Source organism: Lycium barbarum, chromosome 7 (genome assembly GCF_019175385.1).
Source record: "Lycium barbarum isolate Lr01 chromosome 7, ASM1917538v2, whole genome shotgun sequence".
NCBI classification, from domain to species: Eukaryota; Viridiplantae; Streptophyta; class Magnoliopsida; order Solanales; family Solanaceae; genus Lycium; species Lycium barbarum.
Window position 1 is genome coordinate 68,031,139 of NC_083343.1, and position 24,884 is coordinate 68,056,022.

The 24,884-nt window shown below is 43.7% G+C and overlaps 1 non-coding gene across 1 annotated transcript; it reads left to right on the top strand.

Annotated features, from left to right (window-relative positions):
- Window positions 1-3,771: 3,771 nt before the first annotated feature.
- LOC132604724 (small nucleolar RNA R71) lies at window positions 3,772-3,878 on the top strand. Its single transcript, XR_009568827.1, has one exon. It is a non-coding gene; the product is annotated as a small nucleolar RNA R71 (small nucleolar RNA).
- Window positions 3,879-24,884: the final 21,006 nt, after the last annotated feature.

Sequence of the window (24,884 nt, forward strand, 5' to 3'; positions counted from 1 at the left end):
GGGCTCATCCCAATAGTATTGACGACTATCTCTCAAGAATTTCTTCTTTTGATAAGCTTTGATATCGTCGGGGATAAGACCTGTCACCAAGAAGTTGGAAATATCTGCGTACCAAGGGGCAACATCACAAGTTACAGCCAAGAGCCTCTCATCCGGGAAAACATCATTCAACTCAAGATTGCCACTTGGTCTCCCAGCATCCTCAAGTCGAGATAGATGATCTGCAACTTGGTTTTCACAACCCCTTCGATCTTTGACTTCAAAGTCAAACTCTTGCAATAACAAGACCCAACGAATCAACCTTGGTTTGGCATCCTTCTTTGTCATCAAGTATCTCAAAGCCACATGATCTTTATGAACAACCACTTTAGATCCAAGTAGATAAGCCCGGAACTTCTCAAACGCATAGACAATGGCTAAAAGTTCTTGCTCGGTGACAGTGTAATTCATTTGAGCTCCATTGAGGGTCTTGCTAGCATAATAAATTGGGTGCATGATTTTGTTGTGCCTTTGCCCAAGAACCGCACCAATAGCAAATCCGCTTGCATCACACATGAGCTCAAACGGCATTGACCAATCCGGAGATACAATAATTGGAGTAGATGTGAGCATTTCCTTCAACTCATTAAACGCCTTAAGGAATTTCTCATCAAATGCAAACTTAGCTTCTTTTTCAAGGAGCTTACACATAGGGTTGGCGATCTTGGAGAAATCCTTGATGAATCGCCGATAGAAACCGGCATGTCCCAAGAAACTGCGAACCCCCTTTACAGAGATTGGTGGAGGGAGTTTGGCTATTACATCAACTTTTGCTCGATCTACCTGAATGCCCTTTTCAGAGATCTTATGGCCCAAGACAATCCCTTCTGTCACCATGAAATGACATTTCTCCCAATTAAGTATAAGGTTGGTTTCCTCGCATCACTTCAATACCTTGCCTAGATTGGCAAGACACTCATCAAAGGAATCACCAACAACCGAAAAATCATCCAAGAAGACTTCCAATAAATCTTCCACCATATCTGAGAAAATAGACATCATACACCGTTGGATAGTAGCTGGGGCATTACATAAGCCGAAAGGCATGTGGCTAAAAGCAAAAGTGCCATAAGGACAGGTGAAAGTGGTCTTTTCCTGGTCCTCTAATGCAATGTTGATTTGATTGTACCCCGAGTACCCATCCAAAAAGCAGTAATACGCTCTTCCAGCTAGCCGATCAAGCATTTGATCAATAAAAGGCATAGGGAAGTGGTCTTTACACGTTGCGGTGTTCAGTTTTCGGTAGTCCATACACACTCTCCATCCGGTAACTGTCCGTGTAGGAATCAGCTCATTCTTGGAGTTAGGAACAACGGTAATGCCTCCCTTCTTTGGCACACATTGTACCGGACTAACCCATGGACTGTTTTTAATTGGGTATACAACACCCGCATCTAACCATTTGATTATCTCTTTCTTGACCACTTCTTGCATAGGAGGGTTTAGCCTCCTTTGATGCTCAACACTGGATGAACTATCCTCTTCAAGCTCAATTCTATGTTCGCAAATACCCGAGGGAATTCCCCTAATATCTGCAATAGTCCACCCGATGGATCTGCGATACACCCGCAATACTTCAAGCACCTTTTGAGTTTGATCCTCATTCAGTAAAGATGAAAGAATAACCGGTAAAGTATTATCTGGGCAAAGAAAAGCATACTTCAAATGAGAAGGAAGTAGCTTGAGCTTAAGTTTTGGAGGCTCAATAATCGAAGGCTTAGCTGGAGGAGTGGTTCTTTTATCAAGATCGAGAGATAATTTCTTCGGCTCATAAGAATACGAACCCCGGCCAATGAGAGAATTAACTGTTTCCATATATCCCATCATGTCATCCGCCTCAAAGTTCACCAAAATAGCTGAAAGTGCCTCATCGAAGTGCACCTCTTCTAGCTGATGCTCCACCGTTTCGTCTATCTCATCGAATGAATCGATGACAGAAATGCTTTCATAAGCACTAGGAAACTTTAACCCTTTGCTAGCTTGGAAGGTTACTTTTTAATCATTGACCCGGAATTTTATTTCATTCCTTTCCGAGTCCATTAAGGCTCTTCCGGTAGCAAGAAATGGCCTCCCCAAAATAATTGGGACTTCTTTGTCAACCGCACAATCAAGGATGACAAAATCTGCCGGTAATAAGAATTTCCCCACTCTAACAAGGATATCATCAACAACCCCCACCGGTCTTTTGATTGTTCTGTCGGCCATTTGGAGATGCATGATTGTTGGTTTAGGTGTTCCCAACCCGAATTGCTTATATATGGCTAGTGGCATCAAATTAATACTAGCTCCATTGTCACATAAAGCACGAGCAAAATTATGATGACCGATGGTGCAAGGGATCGTGAAAGCCCCAGGATCTCCCTTCTTCTCAACATTTGATGACGAAATAATAGAACTCACACGGTGGGTGACTCCCACCGTATCATGCTTGACTGGCCTTTTCTTTGTCAACAAATCTTTCAAGTATTTGGCAAATCCCGGCATCTCCTGGATTGCGTCTAGGAATGGAACATTCATTGACAACCCCTTCAATTGGTCGTAGAATCGTTGGCACTTGGCATCCTCCGTTCTTTTCATCAATCTTTGTGGGAACGGAGGAGGAGACTTATAAGTTTAAGTCAAGGGTTTGATTGCCCCCGTGACCTTACTCTTTTTAAAGCTCTCTCCGGTGGCTTTTTCAACACTTGGCTCCTCGTCACCCTTTTGAACACTAGGGTGTGCTTCCTTCTCTTTTTCCACAACAATAGGCACTTAACTGGTGCCTCTATTTCTTCCTCGACCTCTTCTTCAATAATATCATCAATAGTCAGCTCGACACTGATAGGTTCAACCACTTTCTATTTTACCGCATCAAGGATCTTTCCGCTTCTAGTGGAAATAGCTTTGCATGAGGCAATGTGATGGCCTCCACTACCCCTTGGGTTCGGAACCGTGTCGCTAGGAAGGCTTCCTCTTTGCGGTGGATGTTGTTCACGCGACAGATCTCTCATTTGTGACTCGAGTTTATGAATCGAAGCGGTGTGAGAGCCTACCACTTCAGTCAAATTTTCCATCTTTTTGTCACTTTTGTGCTGGTTGTCCAATATCTTTTCAAGCATGGATTCCATCCGAGAGGTCCCTTGATCGTTGGAAGGACTTTCTCGCCAATTCTGAGAGTTAGACGTACGGCCCTTTGGTGGAACATAGGCATTGGAATTCTGATTACCATAGTTGTTGTTGTTGTTGTAATCCCTTCTGTCCGAACCACTATATTCATTTCTACCATATTGATTGCTTTGTTGTTGTGGTCTCCATGGCTTTTGATAACTCCCTTGATTGTGATCGATATAATTTGCATCCTCACATTATGGTTGCCCCTCTAGATAAGCTTCCTCCGAGACTTGGTACATTATGGGAGCATGAGGTGGCATCTCCTCGATAACATTCACACTTTTGGCTTCTTTCTCCATAAGCCTCTTCGATAATAAATCCACGGTGGTTTGCAATTGAGCAAAAGCATGATCTCGCTCATGATTTTCTTTGGCCACTGCGGCAGCAGAGGGACTACCATAAGATAGGATTTCACTATCACTAGAATGCCAAGCTTGGTTGTGGGTAGTAAGCTTGTCGAGCAACCTGGTGATGTTGACAAATGATTTGTCCATGAAGCATCCCCCAGCTGCAGTGTTGACAGCAATTTGATTCATGGTATCTAACCCCTTGTAGAATTTCTCGGTGAGGATAGCATCCGAAAATCCATGAGTCGGAGATTGAGCTAGATAATATTTGAAACGCTCCCATGCTGCATATAATTGTTCCCCCGGAAGTTGTTTGAACTCAAAGATCTTGTCCCTAAGCTCAGCCTTTTTGCTTGGTGGAAACCACTTTTTCAAGAATATATTGGCTAACTCGTTCCAGGTATGAATAGTATTGCTGGGGAGCTTTTCGTACCATTCCCTTGCTTGGCCAACCAAGGAATATTTGAAAACCCGTAACCGCAGTGCATCAACAGGAACAACACCTTGAGATTGTTGAGAACATACATGCACGAAATTCTTCAGGTGTCGAAGTGGACAATCCTCCGAAGAATTTCGGAAATAGCCTTCAAGTTTCAATAGTTGATAGATAGAACTATCAATTTTAAAATTAGCATTTCCCGTTCTAGGAGGAACTACAGCAGAAGCATAATCAACTTCGTCGATGAATTCCGCAAATACATTCTCATCATCATCTTCTTCTGGTGCAGGATGGTTCACTTGGATTCCCCCTTGGTTTCCTTGATTGCGATTGTGTCTTCCTGCCATGTTCACCTGGTTCACTACAACAGCAAACAAGGTGTGATTGAATAGAAAAAGTTTTAAAGAAGAGTACACAACAATCAGTAATTTCTCAACCGTAGTCCCCGGCAATGGCGCCAAAATTTGATACGCTCAAATTACACCTATTAATGGCGTAAAGCGGACGTTGTCAAATATAGTAACCCAACAAGGTTGAGGTCGAATCCCACAGGGAATATGGAGAGAAAAAGATACTAATCGTATGCGATACTAGTCTTTAAAGGCTTTAATCCTATTCCGGATAGTTTGAATTGATTGTTGAATAATGTAATTGAATACTTTGACTTAAAATGTAATTAATGCGAGAGAGAGACTAAGGTTGTGTTCCCCAATTTGATTAGATATTATGCTTCAGGTTTCAATGTGATTTACTTCTAATGGTTGTTCTATGAATATGCACTTGGTCTCTTAAGAACTTCTTAATGTCTTCCAACAGTTAAGTCGTATTTCCTCTTTATGATTCTTCTGAATGTAAAAGAGTTGCAATCGAAGAATGAATAAAAATGCCAATTTAGACTTGTTCTCATCCCTAAGTTAGTCTATTAAGCGAGGGTTAACGCCTCGAGTCATTGTCATTCAATTTTACCAATACTAACTTTCTTTCCCAAGAACAGTTAATATAATGGCTTAGGATAATGCTTGCAATCATCACCCAACGCTAAATCACAAAAAATGAATGAATACCAACAACCATTATGCATATATCAATAATAGAAACCCATTCACATAATATCCATCATGAGTTCCATAACCTTAGCTTTAAAATTAGCTACTCATAATTTTGGATAACAAAGAAAACTTACAAGTAAACATAATGAACTTACAATGCAATTACAAGATGGAATGAGAGTGAAGTTGTTGTCTTAAATGTTCCAACCACCTCTAAGATTAAAGACCTAGGGTTTGTGACTCCAAAAGAAATCTGAATAATGAATTAAAACCCTACATTAAGTATTTATAGAGCCAAAAATCGCGCCAAGTTTCTGGACAAAAATGCCCTTACGCCGCATCGTTACGGACCGTAACCTGTGTTACGGTCAGTCCTTCAGTTCGTCATTTGTCAGCTTTGATGTTACGGCCACCATGCGACGGACCGTAACCTGTGTTACGGTCCGTCCTTCTGAGGCGTAACTTGTGACTTTATGTCACGACCCGACTAGGGGCCGCGACGAGCACCCGGTTCTAACCCACCCGAGCACCCTCTTAGCTTACTCTTATACTTACATCTAGGTGATCCACATAATCATACATGCATTTCCATTCGTTCGTCAACTATTCCCATATGGACAACCGCACATTTATATCATCATAGGCATTCATGCCACATCAATATACATGGGCCAACGTGGCTGACAAAATGATATACAACACATAGGCCGACAAGGCCAAACACATCTACCCACACACACACATGTCTACGAGCCTCTAAGAGTATAACATATCACATCAGCGGGAGAGGACCCCGCTATGCCCATAATTATATACACAAAAGAATGTGTACCCAAAAGATATCGCTCCGAGGGAAATGGAGCTCTCTATGAAATCTCCGAATAGGCAGCTAAGGATCAAATCTGTCTCCCTGTGCACCTGCGGGCATGACGCAGCGTCCACAAACAAAAGGACGTCAGTACGAAGAATGTACTGAGTATGTAAAGCATGATCAACATCAATATAGAAGCATAATAGATATCATATGAGGATAGCATAGGAGGGGAGACAGTAATATCATCATCATGTCGCTTACTTGCGTACATCGTCGTTCGTACCCCATAATAATACTCGTACCATACTTGTGCTCATATTCGTATACATGTCCTTATTCGTATTCCTATACATAGTCTTTTCACATTCATATTCATATTATATACATAGTCATTTCATATACATAGCATTTACATAGCATACCCGACCTCATAGGATCGGTGTCTTATACATACTTGGCCAACCAAGGCTCAAGGTCATGCATACTTGGCCCTACCAGGGCATCAGGGTTATCCGTACCCTCTGCAGAGGTGTGCGCGCGTTACGTAATCGTATACATACTTTATACATAATCATATACATATATATATATATATATATATATATATCCTACCCGGCGTTATAAGCTCGGGGTATCATTATAGCCCTTCATAGGCACATATACATACATCATAGCTCGTAAGCATCTTTAATCTCATTTTACTCTCATCATCATTTCTATCCTCATCACTATCGTTACATCTACATTATGGACTTACTCGTCAAGCGAGGAACATAGTAAAATCATAGTACATATCAAGGGTCGTGAGCTTTTGAGCTCGGAATGCCAACCATGTGGAGACGACATACTCATATGAGGAATTTAGGAATTTGGCCAAGAACCATGCCTTATGAAAGAAAGGTTATCCTTACATACCTTTCCGTCAAACTATTTTACACTTGCACGTTCCCTTCCAATGCTAGCGTTTATACCTTCATTAATATCATAACAATAGCCATTAGTCATTCACATTATCCACATTATCTAGATTCATCAATTTGCCTCTAATCCACCCACATTCATGGTCATAACACCCATCTTCGTCCATTCGTATAAAGTGTTTAGTTCATGATCTTAATACCATTTATAACACATTCATATCACAACACAATAACATTCATATCTCAATTCAAACTATTTCTCAAAATGTCACTATTCATCATTCATGACCTAGTTGACCACATTTTCTACAATCCATGTATTTTAATTCTTCAATACCTTAAACATCTTGTAAAAATCATGAATCTTACCTTAGAAGTTGTAGGAACAAGCTTTGGTTGATAATACTCTTCTTTGAGCAAAACCCTAGTTTTTCTCCATTTGGATTTCTTGACTTGGATGATCCTTGATGACTCCCTTATCCTTGATTCACTTGTCTTAATGTTATGGATGACTTATAATCCTTGGAAACTCATATAACAAATGTAGAGAGAAGTTCTAGAGAGAAGTGGTGTAATGTTGTAAATGAAATAAGACAAGTCTTGATCCTCATATTTAATGAATTGAAAAATCTGTGCTGGGTGAACAGTGGTCGTCCATGGAGGTTTACGGTCCGTATTTCAGTTTACGGACCGTCCCTCGTGGTCGTTTTTAAGCTTAAGCAGAACCAGAAACTTTGGCCTGCATGCATGGTGATTTACGACCATGGTTTACGGGCCGTAAATCACTTTACGGTCCGTCCACCAGGTCCTATTTTAGCCATTTCCTCAGCTGGCAGAAAGTTGAAGTTGCACATGCCAGTTTACGACGTCAAGTTTACGGACCGTATTGCACTTTACGGTCCGTATTTTGCACTATACGACCACTGTGCAGTTTTGCCAACTTTCAATTTTTCTCATTTCTCGACTTTTCATTCTAATCATCCACATCCCTTTACATATATTTCCCATGAAACATTATACACTCGCACTCCTCGCACACATCATTAGTTCATTTACTTGCGTACCAACGAAAAATTTCCGAGGTGTAACATTCAACCCCCCTTAGGAACATTCGTCCTCGAATGTTAAAGGCTTGGGGAATTCTATAAAAATTTCGCCAGAGTTTCCTCTGTAATGTGGCACTACCACCCTGTCACAACAACGCACAATAACAATGCCTCATAGGGCAATAATACAACAACACTAGAATTTTGGCCACACACGACCTGAATGTATAAAAGGGAAAACATGCATACCTTATGATTTTGACGTCTCATCTTGGACTTCTTCCAAGGGCCGAAATAAATGTGGGTATTTGGATCGCATATTCTCTTCCGCTTCCCATGTCATTTCCTCTCGATTGTTATCTCTCCACAGAACTTTAATTGAGGCCACTTCTTTGTTTCTAAGCCTCCGTACTTGCCTATCTAATATGGCATTGGGTATTTCATCATAAGTTAACTTTTCTATCACTTGAATATCATTCACTGGAACGATCCTCGTAGGATCTCCAACACACTTTCGAAGTATCGAGACATGAAATACTGGATGGACTGACTCCAAATCTGGAGGTAGATCTAGCTCATAGGCCACTTTGCCTATTTTGCGTATAATCTCATAGGGTCCGATATATCAGGGACTGAGCTTCCCCTTTTTGCCAAATCTCATAACGCCTTTCATTGGCGACACTTTCAAGAATACCCAATCCTTAACTTGGAACTCTAAGTCCCTTCGACGATTATCTACATAGGACTTCTGGCGACTTTGAGCCGCTAACAATCGATCTTGTATAAGCTTGACTTTCTCTATTGCTTGCTGGACCAAATATGGCCCTATCAACTTGGCTTCTCCGATTTCAAACCACCCAATTGGGGATCTACACTTTCGCCCATATAGAGCTTCATACGGTGCCATTTGAATGCTAGAATGGTAACTGTTATTGTAAGCAAACTCAATGAGTGACAAATGGTCATCCCAATTTCCTCCAAAATCTATCATACATGCCCGTAACATATCTTCAAGAGTCTGAATAGTACGTTCAGCTTGCCCATCAGTTTGGGGGTGAAATGCCGTGCTAAGGCGCACTTGGGTCCCTAAACCTTCTTGGAAGGACCCCCAAAACTTGGCTGTAAACTGAGTCCCTCTATCGGAGATAATAGATACCGGAACGCCATGGAATCTCATTATCTCTTTAAGATAAAGCTTGGCATAATCTTCTGCCACATAGGTCGTTCTGACTGGTAAGAAATGCGCTGACTTTGTGAGCCTATCCACGATCACCCGTATAGAATCATATTTACGTCGAGAACGGGGTAACCCTGTAATGAAATCCATATTAATCACTTCCCACTTCCAAGTTGGGATTTCTATAGCTTGCAATAAGCCACCCGACTTTTGGTGTTCTATCTTCACTTGTTGGAAATTAGGACACTGAGCTACGAATTCTGCTACGTCTTTTTTCATCCCATTCCACCAATATATAGTCTTAAGATCATGATACATTTTCGTCGATCCAGGGTGAACGGAGTAACGGGAACAATGAGCTTCTCTCAAAATCTGGTGGCGTAGACCTGCCACATCGGGAACACATAACCTGCCTCGACATCGGAGAACTCCGTCTTCCGAAGTGTCAAATGATGACCCCTCCTTCTGAGGGAGTGTATCTCTGTACTGCATTAGCATGGGATCCTCAAATTGTCGCTCTTTTACTTTCGCTACTAACGATAAAACTGCTGAATTCTGAATAATAGCTCCACTACTACCTGAGTCCACCACTCGGACTCCTAGGCTAGCTAACTGCTGAAGATCACAGGCCATCTCTTTCTTTTCTGGTCGTACCTCACTTAGACTTCCCATCGACCTACGGCTAAGACCACCAGCCACAACATTTGCCTTTCCGGGGTGGTACAGGATTTCAACATCATAATCTTTTAGCAACTCTAGCCATCGTCGTTGCCGCAAATTCAACTCTTTCTGCTTGAAGATGTATTGGAGACTCTTATGATCTGTATAAATATCCAAGTGGACGCCATATAAGTAATGTCTCCATATCTTTAAAGCATGGACCACCGCGGCCAATTCTAAGTCATGGGTAGGATAATTCTGCTCATGTTTCCGTAAATGTCTAGAAGCATACGCAATCACCTTACCATTTTGCATCAATACACAGCCTAGCCCGACGCTCGAAGCATCACAATAAATAACATATCCTTCCAATCCCTCTGGAAGTGTCAAGACTGGGGATGAAGTCAGTCGGCCTTTCAACTCTTGGAAACTATGCTCGCAAGCATCTGTCCATTGAAACTTAGCTGACTTCTGAGTCAACTTGGTGAGCGGTGCAGAAATAGAAGAGAAACCCTCAACAAATCTTCTGTAATAGCCTGCTAAACCCAAAAAGCTATGAACCTCCGTAGGGGTCGTGGGCCTTGGCCAAGTCTTCACTGCCTCAATCTTTTGGCTATCCACTCGAATACCGTCAGCTACAACAATGTGGCCCAGAAATGCCACTGAGTTCAACCAAAACTCACATTTGGAAAACTTCGCGAATATCTCTCGGGTTCGAAGAACTCCAAGGACAACACGCAAGTGATCCGCATGTTCTGCCTCGGATCTAGAATACACTAGGATATCATCGATGAATACAATCACAAATAGATCCAGAAAAGGCCTGAATACATTGTTCATTAAGTCCATAAACACTGCCGGTGCATTAGTTAGCCCAAACGACATCACTCGGAACTCAAAATGACCGTATCTTGTTCTGAAAGCTGTCTTAGGGATATCTTTCTCCCTAACTCTTACTTGGTGATACCCGGACCTCAAATCAATCTTTGAAAACCATTTGGCACCTTGCAACTGATCAAATAAATCATCAATACTCGGGAGGGGATACTTGTTCTTAATCATCACTTTATTCAATTGCCGATAATCAATGCACATTCTCAAGGAGCCATCCTTCTTCCGGACGAACAATACGGGTGCTCCCCACGGGGATGAACTAGGCCTAATGAAGCCTTTTTCAAACAAGTCTTTTAATTGATCCTTCAACTCTTTCAACTCTGCGGGTGCCATCCTATAGGGAGGAATAGATATGGGTTTAGTGTCTGGCAACACATCAATCGCAAAATCTATCTCTCGCTCGGGAGGAAGGCCTGGAAGATCTTCCGGGAACACATCCGGAAAGTCGTTCACTACCGGAACTGACTGAAGAGTCGGCGACTCAGCTTCTACATCTTGAACTCGCACTAGGTGATAAATACACCCTTTCGTGATCATCTTCCTTGCCTTTAGATGGGAAATAAACCTACCTTTTGGTGATGCCGCATTCCCTTTCCATTCTAAGACTGGTTCTCCCGGAAACTGGAAACGAACCATCTTCATTCGGCAATCAACATTGGCATAACAAGAAACCAACCAATCCATGCCCATAATAATGTCAAAATCTACCATTTCTAGCTCATGCAAATCAATCATGGTACGACGATCACAAATCACAATCACACAATTCGTATATACTCGGCTAGCTATTACCGATTCACCAACGGGTGTAGACACCTCAAAAGGTTTGATAGACTCCGGATCAATTATAAATCGACCCACAATATATGGAGTAACATATGATAATGTGGAGCCCGGATCAATCAAAGCATATACATCATGAGAAAATACCGATAATATACCTGTGACCACATCAGGAGAAGACTCAAGATCTTGGCGTCCAGCCAAAGCATAAATACGGTGCTGAGGACCACTAGTACTGGGAGCTCTGCCTCTACCCCTACCATGGCCGACTGGCGCATGTGAACCTGGCCCCGTAGGGCGTACAGATGCCGAAGATCTGGCTACCGACCCTGATGGCTGGGTCCTACCTCTACCCTGTACTAAGGGGCAATCACGCATAATATGGCCTGGCCGACCACATGAATAGCAAGCGTCTGAACCTGATCGGCACTGACCCCAATGCAACTTTCCACAATGAGAACATCGTGGTACGGGTGGCCTTGGCTGGCCTGAATCACCTCTAAACTGAGACCCCGAATAACCCTGACTCGGCTCGGAACGAGTAGATCTGTCAAATCTCTACCCCGTGAACTGTGGAGGTGTAATGGTCATAGAATAGCCTGAATGGCTGGGAAACTGCTGTCTGTGTCCGCCCCTGGACTCGCCCCTCGAACCCGAAGGTCTGGCCCTCTTGTTATGGCCCCTATCTTGCTCACGTTCATTTCTCCGCTGTTGTAGGTGTTCCTCTAACTCCTGAGCATGTGCCTGAATGCGTGCAATATCCATGCCATCCTGAAGGGACGCAGTTAAGCATTTATCCATCAAGTGTGGCCCTAGGCCTTTCACAAACCGGTGCACCCGATCGCCCATATCCGCTACCATGGCCGAAGCATACCTAGCCAAGGAATTGAAGCGGAGACTATACTCTGTAGCACTCATGCTACCTTGCCTCAAATTCAAGAATTTATCGGCCCTAACTCGCCGAACTTCCGGAGGCATATAATGACGGAGAAAAGCATCCACAAACTCTTGCCATACCGGTGGAGGTGCATTGGCTCCTCGCGAAGCCATCCAAACCGTATACCACTGGATTGAGACATCCCTCAATCTATATGACGCTAGCTCCACCGATTCTATGTCTGAAGCATGTATCAACCGGAGCGTCCTTAGCATACCATCAATAAAGTCCTGGGGATCCTCCTCCAGTTTCGACCCAAAGAATTCCGGGGGTTTCAAAGCAATGAAGTCACGGGCCCTTGCACTAACAGTCATGTCACCTTGCCATGCGCTTGGCCTCTGAGTCTGGGCTGCAACCAACTAAGTCAACAAATTAATGGCCTCTCTTACGTCTTGGCCCGAAGCATTCGGTGGAGGAGATGGAGCTGGGGCTGAGGCTCCCACGTGCTCCTCAGTAATAGGCACTGTCTGGGAGGACTGAGATTGAGCCGCACTCTGGGACTCATCTTCCTCTACTACCGGTGGCGGTGCTCTCTCAGCCCGCTTTTCTGCCACCGTCTTGCCCTTTTGGGCTGCTGTAGCCTTTTTCTTTTTAGGCATCTCTGAAATACACAACACACGATTTAGGAAACAAGAATTTCTTACATCATAGCTCTATCGCACGATTCTTATGAAGAAAGAAGGTCATATATTCCTAAAATGTCTACAGCTTCTCGTTTATAAGTGTGGCGCGCAACGCACCCATAACCAAGACTCTACTAGACACGGCTCGTAGACACATCCTAAGACTGAACTGCTTTGATACCACTTTTGTCACGACCCGACTCGGGGCCGCGACGAGCTCCCGGTGCTAACCCACCCGAGCACCCTCTTAGCTTACTCTTATACTTACATCTAGGTGATCCACATAATCATACATGCATTTCCATTCGTTCGTCAACTAGTCCCATATGGACAACCGCACATTTATATCATCATAGGCATTCATGCCACATCAATATACATGGGCTAACGTGGCCGACAAAATGATATACAACACATAGGCCGACAAGGCAAAACACATCTACCCACACACACACACATGTCTACGAGCCTCTAAGAGTATAACATATCACATTAGCGGGACAGGACCCCGCTATGCCCATAATTATATACACAAAAGAATGAGTACCCAAAAGATATGGCTCCGAGGGAAATGGAGCTCTCTATGAAATCTCCGAATAGGCAGCTAAGGATCAAATCTGTCTCCCTGTGCACCTGCGGGCATGATGCAGCGTCCACAAACAAAAGGACGTCAGTACGAAGAATGTACTGAGTATGTAAAGCATGATCAACATCAATATAGAAGCATAATAGATATCATATGAGGATAGCATAGGAGGGGAGACAGTAATATCATCATCATGTCGCTTACTTGCGTACATCGTCGTTCGTACCCCATAATAATACTCGTACCATACTTGTGCTCATATTCGTATACACGTCCTTATTCGTATTCCTATACATAGTCTTTTCACATTCATATTCATATTATATACATAGTCATTTCATATACATAGCATTTACATAGCATACCCGACCTCATAGGATCGGTGTCTTATACATACTTGGCCAACCAAGGCTCAAGGTCATACATACCTGGCCCTACCAAGGCATCAGGGTTATCCGTACCCTCTGCAGAGGTGTGCGCGCGTTACGTAATCGTATACATACTTTATACATAATCATATACATATCCATTAGTCATTCACATTATCCACATTATCTAGATTCCTCAATTTGCCTCTAATCCACCCACATTCATGGTCATAACACCCATCTTCGTCCATTCGTCTAAAGTGTTTAGTTCATGATCTTAATACCATTTATAACACATTCATATCACAACACAACAACATTCATATCTCAATTCAAACTATTTCTCAAAATGTCACTATTCATCATTCATGACCTAGTTGACCACATTTTCTACAATCCATGTATTTTAATTCTTCAATACCTTAAACATCTTGTAAAAATCATGAATCTTACCTTAGAAGTTGTAGGAACAAGCTTTGGTTGATAATACTCTTCTTTGAGCAAAACCCTAGTTTTTCTCCATTTGGATTTTTTGACTTGGATGATCCTTGATGACTCCCTTATCCTTGATTCACTTGTCTTAATGTTATGGATGACTTATAATCCTTGGAAACGCATATAATAAATGTAGAGAGAAGTGGTGTAATGTTGTAAATGAAATAAGACAAGTCTTGATCCTCATATTTAATGAATTGAAAAATCTGTGCTGGGTGAACAGTGGTCGTCCATGGAGGTTTACGGTCCGTATTTCAGTTTACGGACCGTCCCTCGTGGTCGTTTTTAAGCTTAAGTAGAACCAGAAACTTTGGCCTGCATGCATGGTGATTTAGGACCATGGTTTACGGGCCGTAAATCACTTTACGGTCCGTCCACCAGGTCCTATTTTAGCCATTTCCTCAGCTGGCAGAAAGTTGAAGTTGGACATGCCAGTTTACGACGTCAAGTTTACGGACCGTATTGCATTTTACGGTCCGTATTTTGCACTATACGACCACTGGGCAGTTTTGCCAACTTTCAAATTTTCTCATTTCTCGACTTTTCATTCTAAGCATCCACATCCCTTTACATACATTTCCCATGAAACATTATACACTCGCACTCCTCGCACACATCATTAGTTCATTTACTTGCGTACCAACGGAAAATTTCCGAGGTGTAACACTTTACTTGGCAACTCTCTGGAAATTTGGCTGATGTTACGGTGATATGTTACAGACCGTAACACTACACCGTAACACTGATGGTTTCATTGAAAACTTTCTGGAAATTTAGGCCCTGTTATGGTTCAATGGTACGAACCGTAACATGAGTTACGGATCCTGTTACGGTCCGTAACATGAGTTACAGACCGTCATTTAGCTCCAATTTGTCCGTTTTCCAGCGTTTCATCTCATTTCCGATCCTTAGTCAACCAATCCTATAAAACACAAAAATAACATAAGAAACAATGTAACAACACTTAAAAACAAGCATCATTTCTAGTTACAAAGGCATAAAATGTGCCGAAATTCACGACACATCAAATAGCTATTAAACCATTGCATTTTTCACTGGATTCAAACCTTCTGCATAAGTCATCTGCGACCACATTTTCAACTCCTTTGTGATAGCGTATTTCATAACGCAAGCCCATCAACTTAGAAATGCATGTGTTGAAGGGCTATGGTGATTCTTTGGTCCCTTAGGAACTTCAAGCTGAAGTCATCTGATAAAGTGATTGGGCTGTAAGTAGTGCCTCTATTTTTCTACAGTAAAAAATAGAGCAATTAATTCTTTCTCATATGTAGACAAATCCAAATGTGTAGGATTGAGGCTTGGCTTAGAAACGCAATTGCCCTGTGACTTTGCATCAAAACAGCCCTGACCCCAGTTCCACCAGTATCAACTTCGACCACAAAAGGTATTAAAAAAATCGGGTAGATCTAGTATCAGAGCTCGTATCATAGCATTATTAAGCTCATCAAATGCCAAGACAGCTTACTCAATCCAGCTAAAAGCACCCTTTTTAAGCAACTCTATCAATGGTTTGGCAATAATAGCAAATCCTTTAATAAATCGCCTAGAGTAGCTCATGGGACCTAGGAAACCACACAATTCCTTGATAGTCTTTGGGTATGACCAATTCACCATTGCTTCCACTTTGAATAATCAGTACTCACACCTTGCCCTGAAATGTTGTGGCCCAAATACTCCACTTGGGCCTCAACAATACTACATTTTGACCTTTTGACAAATAATTGATTTGTTTTCAGCACATTGAAAACTACTTCTAAATGTCGTAAATGATCTTGTAATGTAACACTATAAATGATAATATCATAAAAAACGACTATGACGAATTTTCTCAAATATGGACTAAAAACTTCATACATTAAGGATTGAAAGGTGGCTGGTGCATTAATCCCAAAAGGCATTACCTTGAATTCGCAAAGCCCATAATGTGTATGAAAGGCTATTTTGAATTCATCACCAGGCCTCATTTGTATTTGGTGGTATCTCGACCTTAAGTCCAATTTAGAGAAAAATTGTGCTCCATGAAGGTCGTACAGTAGGTCCTTCACGACTGGAATTGGGTATTTATTTTTAATTATAATATCATTTTCAACTTTCAATAACCTAGACATAACCACCATGTTGCATCTTTCTTCTTTACCAGGATAATTGAGGAAGCAAAGGAAGAAGTGCTAGTTGCAATTCTTCAACCATTTCTTTCACCATTCACTCGATGGTGTTCTTCTATTCAAATGAATATCTGTAGGGCCATAGATTGACAGGTTTGGACCGTGGAAGCAAATCAATAGCATGGTCATACTGTCTATTGGGTGGAAGGCTTGTGGTCTCGTTAAAGATATCCACATATTGATCCAATGGATTTTAGACTTGTTCAGACAGCCCATTCCCTGGAGGAACACTAATCATACTAGTCAAATGGGCTGACATAGTACTCTGACTCATTCTTAATAACTTTTCTATGGCCTTAACGTCACTTGTTTCACTGGGACCAGAAACATCACAACCAATTAGAGTAACTGTTTTGTCCCCTCTGAAAAAAGAAATACTATGAGGTTTTGTGTGCAACACAATAGGAGCCATGAAGTCATACTTACCGTATTACAGGTCTTGCTACTGATTTGACTCAAGATTCTGCACGTCATGCATATCTAATATATATCCTTGCGTTTTCCCCCATTTGGTTAGATTGAGGCTGGCAACTGAAACATCTTCTCTTAATTTTATATTCTATTCTATAAATCCATTTACTAACCGTGACAGAGGTAAAGTGTCTTGTAAATTTTGAAGATCTTTTAATTCATCTTCGACATCACCCATTACCGTAGAGAGAGTAGGAAAAGATATCACCGAGCTGATTACTGTTGGTAGAGAAAAGTTGACAAAGTACTTGTTGATGGTGTTGCACCTGCTGCTAAGGAGAAGAAGGAAGAAGGAAGAAAAGAACGGAGTTAGATGATTAGAAGAATTCAACTAATGTCACCTTGAGCGTATTTTAGGAGGTTTCTTGTCTACTTATAGATTTTGTTTCAACTTTAGAACATGAAGAAAAAATCCAATGCCAGACTTTACTTGAAAACAGAGAGTAAATAGTCAATTATTGTGGGTAGAAAACATTGTTGAAATACACGCCTAGGCAGTGAAAGTAAAAGCATTATGCATATGTACAAACTATAGATGAAGACCACCAAAGTAAAAAAAAATCTTGGAAACCAAAAAGTGAAAATGTAGACCTGCAGGATCCAGTAACTCAATTGGTTGACTATCTGAACTTTCACCTTGTTGGTAAGGGTTCGATCCCCTCATGAATTTCCCCTTCCCCTATGTAATAAAATAATTTTTAAAAAAAATGTAGACCCTAAACACCCGTACTTTTTCTTCCTGGAAAAATAATTTTTATGTAACACGTAGATGTATGAGAACACTAAACAACAATGAAAATCTGAAATATGAATATGACTTATGTACATACTACAGATGCATAACCATAAACACAAATAAAATGGAGAAATACTATATATGGGTTACAAATGTTCTTCCAACTGCGAAAAAACAAAGAAAGAGAGACTCCAATCCAAATAGTTCTCGTCGCCTGAGAAGAGAAAGAAAAAACTCAATGGCAGAGAGGAAGTGAAGAAAAGAAGAGAATTGAAAAGGATGGGAAGGGATTTGAGAGTTTGATTGAGACAAAAAGAAGCGCCTGGCTGCTATAGAGTACGACTGAGTAGTGGAAGGAAAAACGACTGTTGGTACAGTTTCAGAGTAGTGCTGTGGAAGTTATAATACAGTGTTGTATTAATGCACAAACACTGTCTAACCCACTATCGATAAAGACCATGATTGGTTGTTTCTTGACCCATCCGGATGAAGCACTGTGCAGACCCAATAACACATTTAGAGAAACCTCAGCATTGTCCACCTCCTCCATCCCCTCAGTTTCTTCATTTGGTTCCTCCACCACACCTTCCACTGCTTCCTCTTGTCCTTCCGTGGCATGTAGGACTTTTGATTTGCATTGGTGGCCTGAATATTTTTCATGGCATCGATAACAAAGATTTCTTTCACGCAATGTTTTAATGCCGGATTTTTGGGTATTGTGCTTAGGTGGAAATGTTGGCTTATGAGATTTGTGGTATTTGTCTGGGCTTGGGATCTGAGACTTGGATTAAAAGGCTTTGAAAATTTGGGTGTGGAGTTTTTAAGTTGGGCATTTTGTGATTGTTCATACAATTTAGCCATATTGTATGTTGCTACTAGAGTTTGTGGGTTCACTCCTTTCACCATTGGGCCTATTTCCTCTTCAACCCACCAACAAAACAAGTAGAAGTAATCCAAATGAGGCCATACGACCTGAACTCTACATGTGAGGTCTTCAAAACTTTTTGATAACCAGACACATCGGCCCCTCGTTGCAATCTACTAAAAGCAACAGAACATCTAATGGCCCCATACAATCGTATCACTCACAAGAATCCAAACAAAATTGATTCCATGAGATCCAACCACCATGGTCAATGACGTAGGAATCAAACAAACTATCGAATTTGTTTTTAACACTAACGGCCACGTAAGTCATTTTTACAACATCGAGAACTTGATAATAATTAAAATAATACTCACAAAGTCTTATCCAACCCCTAAAATTCTTTTCGTCAAATTCTGGAAAATCTACTTGGCTTTCAAGAATCGAAGGTTTTGGGAGATCAAATCGGATTGTGATAAGGTTGGAAGAGATTGATCCATGAAGTGGGGTATTTGGGTTGTGGTCATTGGGTGTTGATTGGTGTAAATGGACATGTAAGTTGGCTGATTTGTGGGGTTTGAACCCAATGGAATAGTAGCCGTGTGAGTGGGTAAATTATGTATGGGTTGGCTAAGAATACGACCTAAAGTGGGTGTATAAGTCTCTGTGATGGAAAAAGGAATGTGTGTACCAAAGGTTTGGGTTGGTTAACTTGGACAAGGGAGGGTTTGTACAATGCCCACCAGTGGGGAAGGGCCTGGAAGCAGTCAAGGGAACATGAATGATGGAATTTAGAAATGTGTTTAGGTTGTGAGAAAAATAGGGGTTCATGGGTGCAAACGAGAAAGACTCAGACGAGCCAGGGATTGAGCTAAAACGAGTGACCATAATGCTAGGAGAAGCCTGTTTACCCCGGAATCAGATAATCAATTAAATTTGTATGTGGGTATAGGATATGTGCTTGGATCTTGATGTATGTTAGATAGGGAAAATGTATAGGTGGGAGTTCCTCAATAAAATGGCTAATGATGGCGATTCGCTATGAATACGAACGCTCATAAACAATGTGGGATAATTGATGGAATAAACATAACATAAATATAAATAAACGGCCCTGGCCGAATCAGATGTTGAAAGAGAGATTACCCTGGCCGAATTAGATATTGAAAGAGAGATTGTATGTATGAACTCTTTTATTATAAATGTTCTTGGAAAGTAAAGGAGCCAACCCCCCCCCCCCCCCCCCAAAGGAGGAGGATATGCCCTATTTATAGTGTCACCTCCATGGGTCTCATACAATGGGAAATAATAAAATAATAATAACAAGGACAGCTCTGCACGGATTTGGTGGGATTAGACTGACGGCGCCGTTTGACACACGCATGGTAGGTAGTTGACTGTGGCAGGACGCTACTGGCGCGTGGCCCGCATGCAACGGCCACACGGACCAACGGCTACTCGGACAAACGACCATGAATGCTCGGGTCATCGGGCTTGGATGCTCGGGTCACCGGGCTTGGCCACTACGACAACGTCGAAGGCAGACCTGTCGGTGCCCTTGCCCAGCACCGGCCCAAGCATTACCCCGGTCAAGGGCGAATAGTACCCCTCACATTCTCATTCCTTCCTCTGGTTCCTCGTTCTACCGGTTCGCCTCATATCCGGTTTCTACCGTATACAGATAGCCCCCACACTTCCCGGATCTCCGATCTGTCGGAGTAACGGGGAGTGGTTAAACTCCCAAACCGGTGGTTCTGTCAGCCCGGCGTTATCTTCGTATTTTGGCGGGAACGGTTGCGTAACGCATCCCCTTTTATCGGCCACGTGTCTCGCACATGGTGGTCCACTTCTGTCAACCGCCTTTTTCACGTTGTTTCGAGTCGCTTCGTATTAATGATGGGGATACGTGGCGCCGTCTGATTAGTCGTCCTCGGTAACCGTTCCTCTTCCATGCCTATATAAGGCCCTTCACCCCTTCATTTTACCATTTTCACGCTCTGCATCCTCTCCAACTTCACTTCATTTCTGCGTTTTTTCCACTTGCACCACACACAATCAACTCCATATTTGGTCTCCCTATTGATTTATTGCTTCATATTGTGTGCGAAAGAACCAACTTTGACACCACTGCTGTCGAATATTCTTTGCTCAAGCGTCGCCGTTTTACACTTTGCCTCTTCTCGAACCATCAGTTCCTTTGTTCTTCTTAAATTCCTCTCTTCGACCCTCTTCCTTTCATATTCCCAAGATGTCTGAATCCACTTCCCATGATGCTCCACCGGTAGCGTCCCCGGGAGCCGAGCCTGCGTCCCCGGCTAAATTCGAGCCCACGGCTTCGGATATCATACCGGCTAAATTTAATTTCAACAAAGACCTTGAGGTCAAAAAGCCTTCCTCCGTTTCAGACAGGGGGTTCGATGTAAGGCGGTATCCCTCGTCTATTACCGAGGAGAAGCTCGACATAGTCCGGGCCGATTGCGGGTGGGACACCCGTCCGGTTCAGATTTTCGCCCCGGACCAGATGAATCCGTTACCAACCATTGTGAAGGGTTTCTGTATGTTTACACGTACCCTTTCACCCTCAAACTCGACCCTCCTATGGATCCAGTCATTCTCGACATGTGCCGTACTTACGGCGTCACGCTGGCTCAGATCGGCCCAAATGTTTGGAGGGTCGTAGCGTGTCTCCGATTGTTGGCCAACAACGTCGGGAAGGAGTTCACACTGGGCGATCTGATACGCCTATACTCCCCGAGGCTGTTCCGAGGCGGCGTAATGAAACTGGCCAAGCGCAGCCGGAATCCATTCTTCTCGAAAATGGATGAAGACAGAGACCAGGGATGGTTGGAGAGATACGTCCGGGTGAAGACCGAGGACATAATTCCATCCGAGCACATGCCTTTCCCGGAGAAGTGGAATAACAAGCGTAAGTCCGAAGCCTCGAACAATTGCCTTAGTATTGCTTCGTCAAATTTTGATTCTGCTTCCTCACTGTTTCTTTCTTACATTTGCCAGCCAATGGGTACGTTCCTCCGGTCATCCGGAATCTGAATGACTGGGTCACTGTGCTCCTCGCCCAGCATCCCTATGACGACCGGACATGGGCTCACCTGTCTCGTGGCCGATGGATCGCCCAAAATCACGGTAACCTTTACTTGTTCCGTCCTTTGATCTGTGCTAACATCTTGTCCTTTTAGGTTTGCCTAAGGGCTCGGTAGCCCCCAGATCGGAGTCGGGGACCGCCCCTCCAGCACCGGTGTCCGAATTTGACACAGCGGGTTCCTCTCGTGTCCTCACCGATGCCGCAAAAAGAAAATGGCCCTCCGAAAAGGGGCAGACGCCAAAAAGGAAGAAAGCGAGAAGTGTTGCCCGCCCTTCGAGGGAAGAGACAGAGCCCGACATCATTGTTCGGAGAGTCGGCTCCGTTCCCTCCGTGGCTCCAATACCGGAGGAGGCGGTCTCCGTCCCGCCCCTTCCTTCCATCGGCGAAGGTCTCTTGGTTCCCGCTCCACATTCAGGTGCAGAAGAAATACTTTCACCAGCTCCTCTTCGGTCGATTGACTTTGTCGACATTTCAGGTGAAACCTCTTCGGAAGACACTCCTCTGCAAAGGAAAAGGTTCGGGGATGCGGCTGCTGTTGAAGCCGATAAAAGGACCGCCCCCGTATCGGAGGGCGGAGCCCCCGCAGGCACCCGTTCGTCTTCCGAGCATGAGCCTGCTGCAACTGCGAAGCCCACGGCCTTTGCCGAAAATATTGAGGCTATTCCAAGTTCATCTACCCCGGCTCTGCGGGTGGACGATTTTGACGACATGTTCTCGAGCACCCCCCCTACTACCGGCGAAGCAGCGGGCTTTGGTCATCTCCCTATTCCTCGGGCCACGAGGCCGGCCAGCCGGATCCTCGAATCAGGGGCCAGGGACAGCTTGGTAAATATCTTCCCGGCCCCGAGCGTGGAGCCAAGGAGAACCAGATCGGTCGTAGTCACCGTACCCGAGGACTGCAGCTTTCTATCGCGTCCGGTGGGCGTAGCGAGCTATTTGCGGCCCCTTATCTCTGACTCGGACAAGCGCAAAATCACCGGGCTCACTTGGTAGTGCCTCATTAATGAGGGTATGCATGCAAGCAACCGGGTAAGCTCTTCTGTCATCCTTGTACGGTTTATCTGTGGATTTTATCCTTACTCCGCCTAGGCCTTCTGACTTGTTTCACCTGTAGAGTGTGGTGCTGGTTAATGAAGCTTTCATCCATGCCCAACATGAGATAGATGATCTCCGAGGCCAACTGGATGCCCAAGGTCAAGAAACGGAGAAATACCGGTATCTTTTTCAGGAGAAGGGGGAAGAGTTGAACCGGGCAGCTGTGGTGGCCAACCTCCGTCCTGAGCTCGATGCGGCTAAGGACGAGAACCGTCGCTTGAAGAGTGAACTGGCCGCTATGACCGATTATAACCGGAGCCTTGAGGCTGAAAAGATCGGCCTTAGCCGGGATAAAGCCCAGTTTTCCTGGAGGCTAGATGAGCTCGAGACTACGGTTTCCCGACTCCGGGGGGAGCTGGACTAAGTGAAGGCTGATGCAACGGGCCTGGCCGAGAGGAACCGGCAGCTCGAGTCCAAGGCCGCTTTGTCCAACGAGCGTAGGAGGGTGTTCGAAGAGAAAGCCGAGGAGCGATCTCGGATATGCAAAGGCCTAAGAACCGAGCTCGAGGAGGCGATTATCGCCAACGACACCCTTAAGGCCGAGCTGGAGGCAGCCACTGGCAGGATAAGTGTCCTTGAGGAGGACAGGGTCGATCTGGAAGCAAAACTGGCCAAGGCTGAGGCCGACTTGGAGGAAACATAGAGAAGTGTTGAGGCGGCCGAGGCTCACACTGCTATTGTTGCCGAGTATGAGAAGTGGAAGTCTCGGCGGATCACCCTCGAGCAAGCCGAGCATGGTCTCTATGATCTTCCGGCCCTGATACTCGAGGCCAAGAGGATGGAGGAAGAAGCCGATCGTGCCCTCGGGTCTGAGTCAGACGACTCTGAGCGAACTGAGTCCGAGCACTCCTCCACCTCTAGTCATGCCGGATAGCATAGGGTTTGTGCCTTGCTTTCTGTTTTTTGTTTTTTGTTTTTTGCCTTTGTAGGACTTTGTTTTTTCTTTTGATGTAAGATACATCCGTTGTATAAATGAAAGGTGCATCTTTCTTGCTTCTTCGTTTGAATGTTTGTTTACTGCTTTTGCTATAGTTGTTGGTCCGTTCTAGGACAAGTCGACTCGTAGTCGTTAATTCATCGTGCCCGTAGGTCTTATCCGATATTTGGGGTCGGTGGCTTATCAAATTTTGGCTTGGATCATTGTGATCTTGTTGCCTTTGTCGAATTTCGACCAACGTACCCGGCGTAGGGTATGCGAATGAGGCAGTATCGAGATACGATGGTTATCAACTGGGTATAATTAACTGAAAGCTATTATCTCAACTTTTGATAACTTTGTGTTTGCAAAATGTTTGTACATATGAGAATTTTAACTCTTTCTTCCTTAGCCGTAGTAAATGAAAAATGGGACACGATTCATTATGATCGTTTGGTCCTTACATCGGAGGTTATGGCCGGTGGCCGGGCCTTAGTTTTGTCGTAGCAAATGTTGAATGGGACACGATTCATTATGATCGTTTGGTCCATACATCGGAGGCTATGGCCGGTGGCCGGGCCTTAGTTTTGCCGTGGTAAATGTTGAATGGGACACGATTCATTATGATCGTTTGGTCCTTACATCGGAGGCTGTGGCCGGGCCTTAGTTTTGCCGTGGCAAATGTTGAGCTTCTCCGTCTGCTTTAATCGGGGTCGTCTTCGGTGTGGCATAGTACTCCCCTAGCACTTATTCGATCTCTGAGGTCGGGTGAGTGCTATTATGTCCCCAATCGGAGGATGCGACACCGGGTATCCGGGTACTCGCCCTTCATATTTGTTAAGTAACACGTTGTACTCGTTGCCTTATTAAAAACCTTGTCGGAAAACCCATTTTGGGACAAAACCGTACTAAGGAAAAGAGTGCAACACGTGTTTTCAGATCTAGATTCTAATTATGTCCCGCTCTTGACTTCCTGCAAATGAGAAAAGTTAATAAGAGGATACGGGGAGACCATACCTTAGCAGTAGTATCTCTTTAGATGGGCCACGTTCCAGTTGTTACGCAGATGCTGCCCGCCCATGGACTCCAATTGATACGATCCTTTGCCCGTTATACCGGTTACCTTGTACGGACTTTCCCAGTTCGGACCCAGCTTTCCCTCGTTGGGGTTCTTGGTGTGCAAGG